Here is a 10,908-nt window from a genome sequence, read left to right as displayed (position 1 = left end):
ACATTGGTTGAGAGAGAGGAAGGTGGTAATTGCAAGAGTGAGCCCATTGGTTGAGCGAGATGAAGGTGATAATTGCAAGAGTGATCCCATATGTTAAACAGCAAGCGTGCGGAATGTGCATAATTGTGCCGTGCTCATAGGCTATAGGGTAAATAGGCGAATGACGTTCCGCACATGGCTAACAGGAAGGAGGAGAATAAACAAGATGATCATTTGTATGCCTTCCCACTAAGCCCGTAGAATAGGAAACAAAGTGAATTGTGTTATGTTTCCTGGATGATGTTAAACGAGCATTCAGACCAGCCGTCCTGGTTGAACTTCCGCAAACTACACGACAATTACTGAACGTTTCAGTTGAGTCGACCACTTGGTGTTGAATAGGTATTTCTGTCAAATAGTATTTCATAAAACCAAGGCCAGATTATCGCAGCATTGCTGAAAAGACAAACTGGCCAGCCAAATATAGAAATATCAACTGAGAGAGTTCAGGGCATAACGCCATACTAATATAATACAGAGCACGACACAAGCAGTGCATCTCTCAAAAGACTCTTTACATAGGAAGTTGCGCTTCATCATAAAAATAAATATGCCATTATATCATACAGTTGTTGTGCTGCTAAACTTTCCTCATGGGGGCTCTATCATGACTCTATCCTAGGGCAACCGCCCCTGGGTCAGTCTCTCCTACTCTATTCCTGAGTTCTTGCTCTCTCTCTGGGTTCAGGCTTTCCCAGTCTATTCCTGAGCTCTCGTTCTCTCACGCGCTCTCTCCCTCGCTCTCTCTGTGTTCCTGCTCTCTGAGCCTATCCATGAGCTCTCTCTCTCTCACGCTCTCGCTCCCTCGCTCTCTCTCTCTCTCGCTCTCTTTCTCTCTCTGCGTTCAGGCCCCCCGAGTCTATTCCTGAGCTGTATCTCATACTCTCTCTCGCTCTCTCTCTGCGTTCAGACTCTTCGAGTCTATTCGGGAGCTCTCTCTCTCTCACCCTCTCGCTCTCTCATTCTCTCTCTGCGTTCAGGCTCTCCAAGTCTATCCATGAGCTCTCTCTCTATCTCATGCTCTCGCTCCCTCGCTCTCTCTCTCTCTCGCTCTCTCTCTGCGTTCAGGCTCTCCAAGTCTATTCCTGAGCTCTCTCTCTCATGCTCTCGCTCTCTCTCGCTCTCTCTCGCTCTCTCTCGCTCTCTCTCTTTCTCTCTCTGCGTTCAGGCCCCCCGAGTCTATTCCTGAGCTGTATCTCACACTCTCTCTCGCTCTCTCTCTGCGTTCATACTCTCCGAGTCTATTCCGGAGCTCTCTCTCACCCTCTCGCTCTCTCGCTCTCTCATTCTCTCTCTGCGTTCAGGCTCTCCGAGTCTATTCCTGAGCTCTCTCTCTCACGCCCTCGCTCTCTCTCGTTCTCTCTCTGCATTCAGGCTCCCCAAGTCTATTTCTGAGCTCTCTCTCTCTCACCCTCTCGCTCTCTCGCTCTCTCTCGCTCTCTCTCTGCGTCCAGGCTCTCCAACTCTATTCCTGGGTCCCTCTCTCTGCATGCCAACAATATGACATTCCTAATCAAAAATGAAGAGATAGCTATTTTGGTTTGAATAAGAACTGCTTCACAATAGCTAATTTACTCTATATGCTGTGAGTCAGAGTGAGAGAGAGACGAGGAGAATGACCTTAAATGGAAATTACAACCAACACGCCCACCTCACTGCACTGACATCAGACAACGCAATGACAGAAAGACAATGACTCTTTGAGAGGTCGCCTAGCAACAAGAAGTACTAAAAATACATGCAGAGGTGCGCACTTTATATTGCCTGTATTTGCTACAAGTATATGAATAAATGTATTATACACACTTTGAAATATAAGCACAGAAACTTTTGTTGTTGCCTAGTGACCAGAGAAATCCTTTTGAAGCTACAGAGCAGGAAACCTCCCTCCCAGGGGTGCCCCATACCTGAGGGAACCAATAGGCTACTCATGTCTCTGTATGACAAATATAATTTTCCTACAGTATTCCTGGTGATGTCCCAAAACAAATCTGATTAAGGACAATATCAGCAACATGAATATGAAGGATGCACTGTGACGTTGTGTTTTTCGGTGATTTATGTGTCGTATCCAATAGACCATAATGAATAATATATGCATTGCTGTGCTAGCTAGTAGTATAGTGATTGTTCATATCGACTATACATTCTCTTGAAATTGAATTGTGATTTTTACCCTCCTGTGCTGTGCTTGGTGTCAAACCAACTCTTGATACTGAAAACTGTCTGGAATAACAATTGAGCTGTGACATTTGACATCCGGCTGCAGCGGGCCCAGCATCTAAATTACTGAAATGCATTGCTACTCTCATAGATAAGAGCGAGATCATTAAATAGCATTCCACTGATGAGACACCGTAGTAACCAGCATCGAATGGGAAAGACCAACTGATGAAGAGGGGATTGGAGGGAAGAGGGAATCGTGCCAGGTGCTGCAGCGTACACAGGTGCCATGGTTTCACTCCAACAGAGTCACAGTTGCCCAAATTGAGGCGTTCTGTGGCTTAATTTGCATAACCGTGACTTTGGTCGTGGCCTCCAGGATCTTATTTGAGAGACACAGGGATTCAGTCGAGGCAGATTTGACTATCCCCACAGTTGATTTCAGTTACACGCTGCCAGAGTTGGGGACTTGCGTCTCAGACTTGAGTTACACCTAAGGCGCAAAAATACAGATTTGTGACTTGAGTCGGACTATGACTTCAGAGCTGACTCAGATTTGTGACTTGAGTCGGACTATGACTTCAGAGCTGACTCAGATTTGTGACATGAGTCGGACTATGACTTCAGAGCTGACTCAGATTTGTGCTTGATAACTCTGAGACTGTTTTAAAATGTGTTCTAATACTGTTCAGTGAATGAAATGCAAAGACCAGCTAAGGTTAACTAACTACATGTAACTAATCAACTACAGGAATTGTTGTAGATTTTTTCCTGCAGGATTCCTGTAAGATTTCTGTAGGATTCCTGTGAGATTTCTGTAGGAATCCTGTAAGATTTCTGTAGGATTCCTGTAAGATTTCTGTAGGATTCCTGTAAGATTTCTGTAGGATTCCTGTGAGATTTCTGTAGGATTCCTGTAAGATTTCTGTAGGATTCCTGTAAGATTTCTGTAGGATTCCTGTAAGATTCCTGTGACATTTCTGTAGGATTCCTGTGAGATTTCTGTAGGATTCCTGTAAGATTTCTGTAGGATTCCTGTAAGATTTCTGTAGGATTCCTGTAAGATTTCTGTAGGATTCCTGTGAGATTTCTGTAAGATTCCTGTAAGATTTCTGTCGGATTCCTGTGAGATTTCTGTAGGATTCCTGTGAGATTTCTGTAGGATTCCTGTAAGATTTCTGTAGGATTCCTGTAAGATTTCTGTAGGATTCCTGTAAGATTCCTGTGACATTTCTGTAGGATTCCTGTGAGATTTCTGTAGGATTCCTGTAAGATTTCTGTAGGATTCCTGTAAGATTTCTGTAGGATTCCTGTGAGATTTCTGTCGGATTCCTGTAAGATTTCTGTCGGATTCCTGTAAGATTTCTGTAGGATTCCTGTAAGATTTCTGTAGGATTCCTGTAAGATTTCTGTAGGATTCCTGTGAGATTTCTGTCGGATTCCTGTAAGATTTCTGTCGGATTCCTGTAAGATTTCTGTAGGATTCCTGTAAGATTTCTGTAGGATTCCTGTGAGATTTCTGTAGGATTCCTGTGAGATTTCTGTAGGATTCCTGTAAGATTTCTGTAGGATTCCTGTAAGATTTCTGTAGGATTCCTGTAGAATGCTCACTCTATTTGAAGCTGATGTCGCAGCACAAGTATCTACATCAAAGAAAAGTGGTTAACGTCAAAGACATCCCTCCTTGTTACAGACCTGGAAAACGTCTTGTCTGTGGGGAAACGGGGACTCCACTGAGATGGTTAGAGTACAAGGTTAATTCCCTGCTTGTGGTGTGTAATCCAATGGGATGCCTAACCACAACAAGCGCCATGAAAACTTCCTGAAGCATATGTTCCAGGTTGATCAGAGCAGATGGAGGAGGGTGAGGAAATGAGGGCGCAGAGACTACGCTTAATGATTATGTTGTGTAAGAAAAGTTATTTATGGACTCTCTTATGGTGAATAAAAAGTGAACAGTGGAAGATTTCAGAGCTGATTCATGCGCAGGGATGGGTCAGGTGTGGCACACTCTTAGAAAAAGAGGTGCTATCTCGAACCTAAAAGGGTTCTTGGGCTGTCCCCATAGGAGAACCCTTTGAAGAACCCTGTTTGGTTGCAGGTAGAACGACATACAACCCAAAGGGGTTTTACCTGGAACCGAAAAAGGTTCCACCTGGAACCAAAAAAGGTTCTCCTATGGGGACAGCCAAAGAACCCTTTTGGAATCTTTTTTTCTAAGAGAGCACAGTAACTGGGTTGTTGAACCTACTCAATCAGCCATACAGTGGTACCCAGTCAAGCACATTTCTTTACACTGCCAAATGCAGTTCAAATTCAACAAAACAATGTTTACCTTACTGATTCAAACACGCATTTCTCTCTGCAGGGGACTGCATTTTGTCCTGTAAGCTCAGCCACCAGTTATGATAGAAAAGGGATCCGAGTCCCGATGAAGAAATAAACCAAACTCAATTTTGAGAAATGATAAATAAACAACTTTTATTTCCATTGATCATACATTTAGCGTGCATATTAATCCAAATAAAAGCAGCAATGATCATGTAACTAGGAATACATCTAGAAATGAGAAGAATGGATCGGAGGATCCTAGATTTCAAACATGAGGTCTACACACAGTCCTTATGCAAAGTATAGGAAGGTTTGGCAATCATTTGTTTGTGGTCTTTTTTTTCATAACAGTACAGTATTGTCATAGTTCTTTTGTCACCATTTTCAAACCTGGATATTGGAATGTGTGTGCTATGTTCAGGTAATAAACAAACGCTTCAGGCTTTAGAAACGTTGTTTCTACTCCTATGCAGGGCTTTGACATGTAGCAGAAATATGTTCAAAGCCTGAACGGGACGGAGACTGAGAAAACATTTTGGGGGAGAGGATTCCTGGGAACATAACTCAGAAGTGTAGACATTTCATCATTGAAATCCATACCCCCTTGAGTAAACATTTTTTGACGGTATAAAGGCATGCCTTCCATCAAACTCTGAAGACAAGAAGTACAAATACCTTGAATTATCCACATCAACACGCTCGCAACACTCATACAAAACCTTAGGAAAAAAATTAGCTTCAACATGGTCCCAAATGTATATTTCAAAGCACACTTTTCAAGAAGCAGGACAACTCTGGCAGGTCTTGTCTCACATTGATTAGTGTCCTGTAAAAAAAAGAAAGGCTATTGGAAGAAGTCCTCACAAGACTAAGAGGTTGTCCCCAGACGGAGTCTGGGTCAGGGAACCAGGCAGTGATACTCATATTTTACTGTGCTTAGCTTGGAATCACATCTAGACTTTCACTCATGATGATAGCCATATTATTAAAATGTTACATATAATACTTCCAAATGTTTCTATCATTCAATTCTTCACTCAATACATGCAAAAAAAAACACACTCACGATCTCACTCTCCCACATGTACACAACTAGCAGGAGTATTATCTTTGACATGATATACAATAAATAGTTTGAGATAATAAATATGAACATTAATCTTATTAACAAACACCAACAGCTTTGTTCAACTGATCTCCATTTCCTGAATAGCATCTGGCATTATTTTTTGCTCTCAGTGGCTACTAATTCTAATGCAGTAGCATGCAAACTGTAGTTCTTCCACTTCACAACCCCCACTACAAGTTCGCCTTTCAGACCGTGTTCAAAGATAATATATGGCAATGTTTTATCTACAAACACTTCGATTTTTCAAACATCTTTACTATCTTGGCATCATTCCCCCCCCCCAAAAAAATCCACAAGACAACCACATGACGTTGTTGAAAAATAAGAGAGAGGGTTAGGATGGGGGTGGGGGAAGGAGTCAATGTTCAGGGCAGAGGCTGAGAATCTTCATGGGAATGATTGTGCTTGGTGGGCATCAGGGGTTCGAGAGTTGGCCAACCAGGAACCAACGTTAAGACACGGGCAGAGGGAAGATCTGATCCGGCTCTGATCTCTGAGTCAGTGTGCGTCATCTCCAAGACATTCAGACTGATTTACTAGGGCCGTACTCTATCTGAATGCAGAGATGCAGGAGAGAGGCAGTGGGGCTGAAATAGCTAAGGGTTCAGGATAGGCTATAAACAAAACGGGAGCATACTCAGAAGAGTCCAGGGTCATTTTTTCCCCCCTCGTTTGTGCAGACAGCCTGGTTAGACAAAGCTACGCCTCAAGGCATGAGTCCTCCCAAGATATACATCAAGTCATTAGCTGGTCCCAGTATGCTTCCAACAGAATGACTAAGGCTGCCATCCACGTCATTCTAAATGGGATAGAAGTCTTCAGAGTCAAGTAACCACTGTAGCAATAATAATAACAATAGAAATACTTCATAACACTCAGAAAAGTACACAGAAATGAGCGGGATAGACATGTAAACAATAGGAGACAAGCTTTCCCCTTCAATCTCTCTCTGTCTTTCTCTCTCTGTCTCTCAGAAGCCTGGCACGTGGCAGTAGGCCTCCAGGGAGGCCAGCATGATGTAGAGGAGCCAGAGGGAGAAGAAGAAGAGGGAGGTGAGGAGTTTCGCGGTCCGCGGGCCCCCCAGTTCGCCCCCTGCCACCCCGGCCCGGCGGCGGTACATCAGCACCAGGACGCATACGAACGCCATGATTGTGAACAGGGTGACGGAGAAGGCCAGCGAGCCTGGCTGCACAAGGAACTTCTTGCCCTTTGTCTTCCAGTAGACGGCCGCGATGGTCCACGCCACACCGATGCCCAGGAACACATTCACTGCATTGCTGCCTGTCACATTGCCGATGGAGGCGTCAGCATACTGGTCTTGGATGGCCGCCACTTTACTGGCAAAGGTGTCTGAGAGAACATGCAGGAAGCAGAAATAGCTGGTTAGAAAACAGTTAGTGATTCTGGTTTAAAATTGGGACAACGGAGACAGATACAGCCCAGAGAAAGACTGACAGAGAGAGACTGACAGAGAGAGACTGACAGAGAGAGACTACACAGAGAGAGACTGACAGAGAGAGACTACACAGAGAGAGACTGACAGAGAGAGACTACACAGAGAGAGACTACACAGAGAGAGACTACACAGAGAGAGACTACACAGAGATAGACAGGCGCCCACCTGGAACGGAAGTACCCAGGGCCACAAATACTACGGCAGTGACAGAGTCCTTGAGCCCGACTGTGCAGCCAAAATGTGAGGCCAGGTCCCCAGTCACAGCCGTTAGAACACCAATCAGGGAGATGGACACAAAGAAGCAGGCCCAGCCGTTCCAGTACTCTGTGGGCGGGACAAAGGCGAACAGAACCTTCCAGAACACTGTGAGGAAGTGCATGATGTAGTCGAAACAGGACGGCAGGCGCTCCTCCCCACTCTCCTCCTCATCATCATCACCTGGGAGAGAGAAAGAGAGAGGTGTTTACACCGTTTCAAAATCCATGATCCTTTTGTTGCTTCAACTTGTATCTATAAATTCTCGAACAGCAACTTGCATGTCTGTGACTTCATTACTGCTCCTAAAGTAGAGTGTGACTTCTCTGCCCTGAACAACACACCTCTGACTCTCCGTTAATGCAAGAGCATGCAGCTTTAATGAGTCAGCCCCAGAGATGGTAGGAGTGAAGGAGAGAGGCACTCACCTGCACTGACAGTGACAGCATTGACAAACTGCTCTCTCCAGCTACTGCTGCCCACCACCAGAGCAAGGTTAGTCTTCTTGATCAGCTTATCCACTGTGTTCTACACACACACACACGAACAAACACACACACACATGAACAAACACACAAACACACACACACACCAACAAACACACAAACACACCAACAAACACACAAACACACCAACAAACACACACACACACGAACAAACATAAACACACACACGAACAAACATAAACACACACACACACACACACACACACACACACACACACACACACACACACACACACACACACACACACACACACACACACACACACACACACACACACACACACACACACACACACACACACACACACACACACAAACACACACACCAACAAACACACACACCAACAAACACACACACCAACAAACACACACACACGAACAAACACACAAACACACCAACAAACACACACACACGAACAAACACACAAGAACACACGCACAAACAAACCAAAAAGCAAGAAAATAACGACAATCAGATTTCAGCTATCGTAAAATAGAGTTATCAATTCATAGAATGGATAGAGAAGTGTTGTATGGGGTGGATGAGGTCAGGGTTGGTCTAATGTTAATGCTGTGTGCAATGTCATCTTGCCCTGTTTGTTTACTACATTTGTTTGTTTAGTCATCTTTAACAGAGGGACGCATCTGTTGGTTTCAGTGCAGATGACCTGACTGGCCTTTCTGTCCACACTGGGAGGTGGGAGGGGGGGGCTCGACGGGAGTAATGAGACAGTGATCTCTAACTGGCAGTAGACATGCTTTTAATAAATAGTATGCTGCTGAGACGGGATGGGACGGGGACGGGGGGGGGGCAGATGAGGAAAAAGGGGAACAGAGTAGAAAGGACACATACGTATGTGGGGGTTTGTTTTTTTGGGTTACCTTGAACTCGTAGGACTCCTCGATCACCACCTCCAGCTTGGTGTGTTCTCCTAGGCTGGGACAGCCCATCTTGGACACCTCCTCCTCATCAGTTCCTGCTGGCTTGTTGTCATTGGAGTCGCCTGTGAAAGCAAAGGAACAATTCAATATCAACCTATCCTTACCTACTGCTATATAACATGTACCGGTATACAAAAATGCTATGTAATTGACTTATCAAAAGAATGCTCTGAGAATAAATAGTATAAAGATGCATCGATACACAGAGTTCCGTGGGGGGGGGGGGGGGGGGGGGGGGTATCACGTTGCAGGACAAAGGCACTGAGAACATTAAATGAGTGTGTGTGTGTATATATATATATATATCTTTTTGTGTGTTACTGAGGCTTTCATCTGTATAGAAAACGTTAAAAAATATAATGTTTGAAAGTAAGAGAGCAACATAACAATATTTGGAATAAAAACAATTACTGGTTAATTAAGGATGTCATGTGTTGTGATTCTATGTGCCACAACCTTATCACTTACAACACGGAACTGCCAAGGTCAAATAAAACCTACAGCACTTCCACAACTGCCATTCTATCCTTTATATACAGCCGTTGTGTTTTTCCAATGACTGATCGTGTGAAACACACCATTTGCGACTGACAGAGATAACACGGGGCTGCTCCTTTTTTGCTCTGCACTGACCGTGTTTCCGTCCAATCTCCAGCAGCACAGGCTCCCCCAGCTGGATGATGAAGGTCTTGTTCTTCTCATACTCCTCATCATCAATGACCTTCACCTCCAACAGCTTCCTGCAGACGGAGACAGACGGAGAAAAGCATGTTGGGTAAGAACCAGATAGCTCTTTTCGAAGGAGAAAAATATTGGGAACAGAGAAGGGGGAAGGGACAGAGGTGAGGAAGGGCAGAGAAACAGATAAGGGATGACGAATAGCAGCGTGGAGCGATGGAGAGAAAACAGCTTGCCGTCCTGATTTTTTCTCCTTCCTTTGACTGGAGGAGAAAGTGGGAGTGATAGAAAGAGGAGAGCAGGGTGGGCTGCACAGATGTCCAGGATGCTGGTAATTAGGGTTCATTAATAATGAAGAAAGCCACTAAGGCAGACAGGGACAGACACACTGCTGGGAACAAACAATTAAGCAGTTAAGCCATTCACATTATGGCCACGATGCACAAACACACACACACACCACCCCTAATTTTCCTCCAACCTTTACCACTAGCTACCATTTAAACTCACGTGTTCTCAGCCTTATCACGTAAATGTAATTCACTATCGTCCTTTCTATCTCGCCCCCCCAACCCAGACCCGTTGCTTAAGCCCTCACAAGAGTTCACCTTTTAACTACATTTAATAAGACATCTTCTGTATTGATTGGCACAGTACTTATCACACGACCCCCCCCCCCACCCCTCACTGCTCTCTCTCTCCCTATCTCTCTGTTTTCTTGATTAGATTCCAGTGACCCAAAAAGCCTGTCGGTGTGGTGACTCATATCAGTGTAAATGTGTCTAATGCAGCCTTGTCGCTCACTGGACTATTCCCATGGGTGGCTGAGCTCTGAGCTCCTCTCCCTCTGCATGCCAGCCAAACACTTCAGAGCCAAGCTGATGGTGGTGGACAGCTATCAGGGAGGCCTATCAGCCCATGTTAAGACTGCAGGGCTGTCTCCAGCAGATGGGCCAAGCCACACAGCGTAGAGATAAGAATAGACCTGGATCCATTGTGATCCTATGCCCAGCAGAACTCTGGTACACACAAAGGAGAGCAGAGGTCCCGGGTGACAACTCCTCCTGTCGACACAGTCCACACACAGACTGACGGGCCATCCCGGAAGACCGGCAGAGGTGCAGGACAGCCTGATAGAGACGGATGAGCGAGCGAGCAGGAAAACTGCATTTGTGCAGTATTAAGCATATTAAGTGTATTAAGCACGAGGCCCTGGTCCTACACTACGGCCTTCAGGTATTGAATGGCGCTGTTATTCACTGGAGCAAAAATACTTAACAAGCACGTGCGCAAAGACACACACACACTGTAAATAGGTAAATAAACAGGTAAATATAAATATATATAGGTAATGAACCACTCCACACACATGCAACTTGACTTACTCCCCTGAGTACACTGCAACAGCA

At 44.9% G+C, this 10,908-nt stretch overlaps 1 pseudogene across 1 annotated transcript in view; it reads right to left on the bottom strand.

The window, feature by feature from the left end:
• Window positions 1–4,666: 4,666 nt before the first annotated feature.
• LOC124007748 overlaps window positions 4,667–10,908 on the bottom strand; it is a 58,769-nt pseudogene continuing 52,527 nt past the window's right edge. Inside the window, exons 5-9 of the transcript XR_006834000.1 lie at window positions 9,455–9,561; window positions 8,762–8,883; window positions 7,802–7,901; window positions 7,284–7,556; window positions 4,667–7,012 (exon numbers count right to left, since the gene is read on the bottom strand). The product of XR_006834000.1 is annotated as a sodium/calcium exchanger 1-like (transcript). The remainder of the gene's footprint in view (window positions 7,013–7,283; window positions 7,557–7,801; window positions 7,902–8,761; window positions 8,884–9,454; window positions 9,562–10,908) is intronic.

This window comes from Oncorhynchus gorbuscha, linkage group LG02, assembly GCF_021184085.1.
Source record: "Oncorhynchus gorbuscha isolate QuinsamMale2020 ecotype Even-year linkage group LG02, OgorEven_v1.0, whole genome shotgun sequence".
Taxonomy (NCBI): Eukaryota; Metazoa; Chordata; class Actinopteri; order Salmoniformes; family Salmonidae; genus Oncorhynchus; species Oncorhynchus gorbuscha.
The sequence above is the reverse complement of the archived record's forward strand: the minus strand, read 5'-3'. Positions and strand labels throughout refer to the sequence as shown.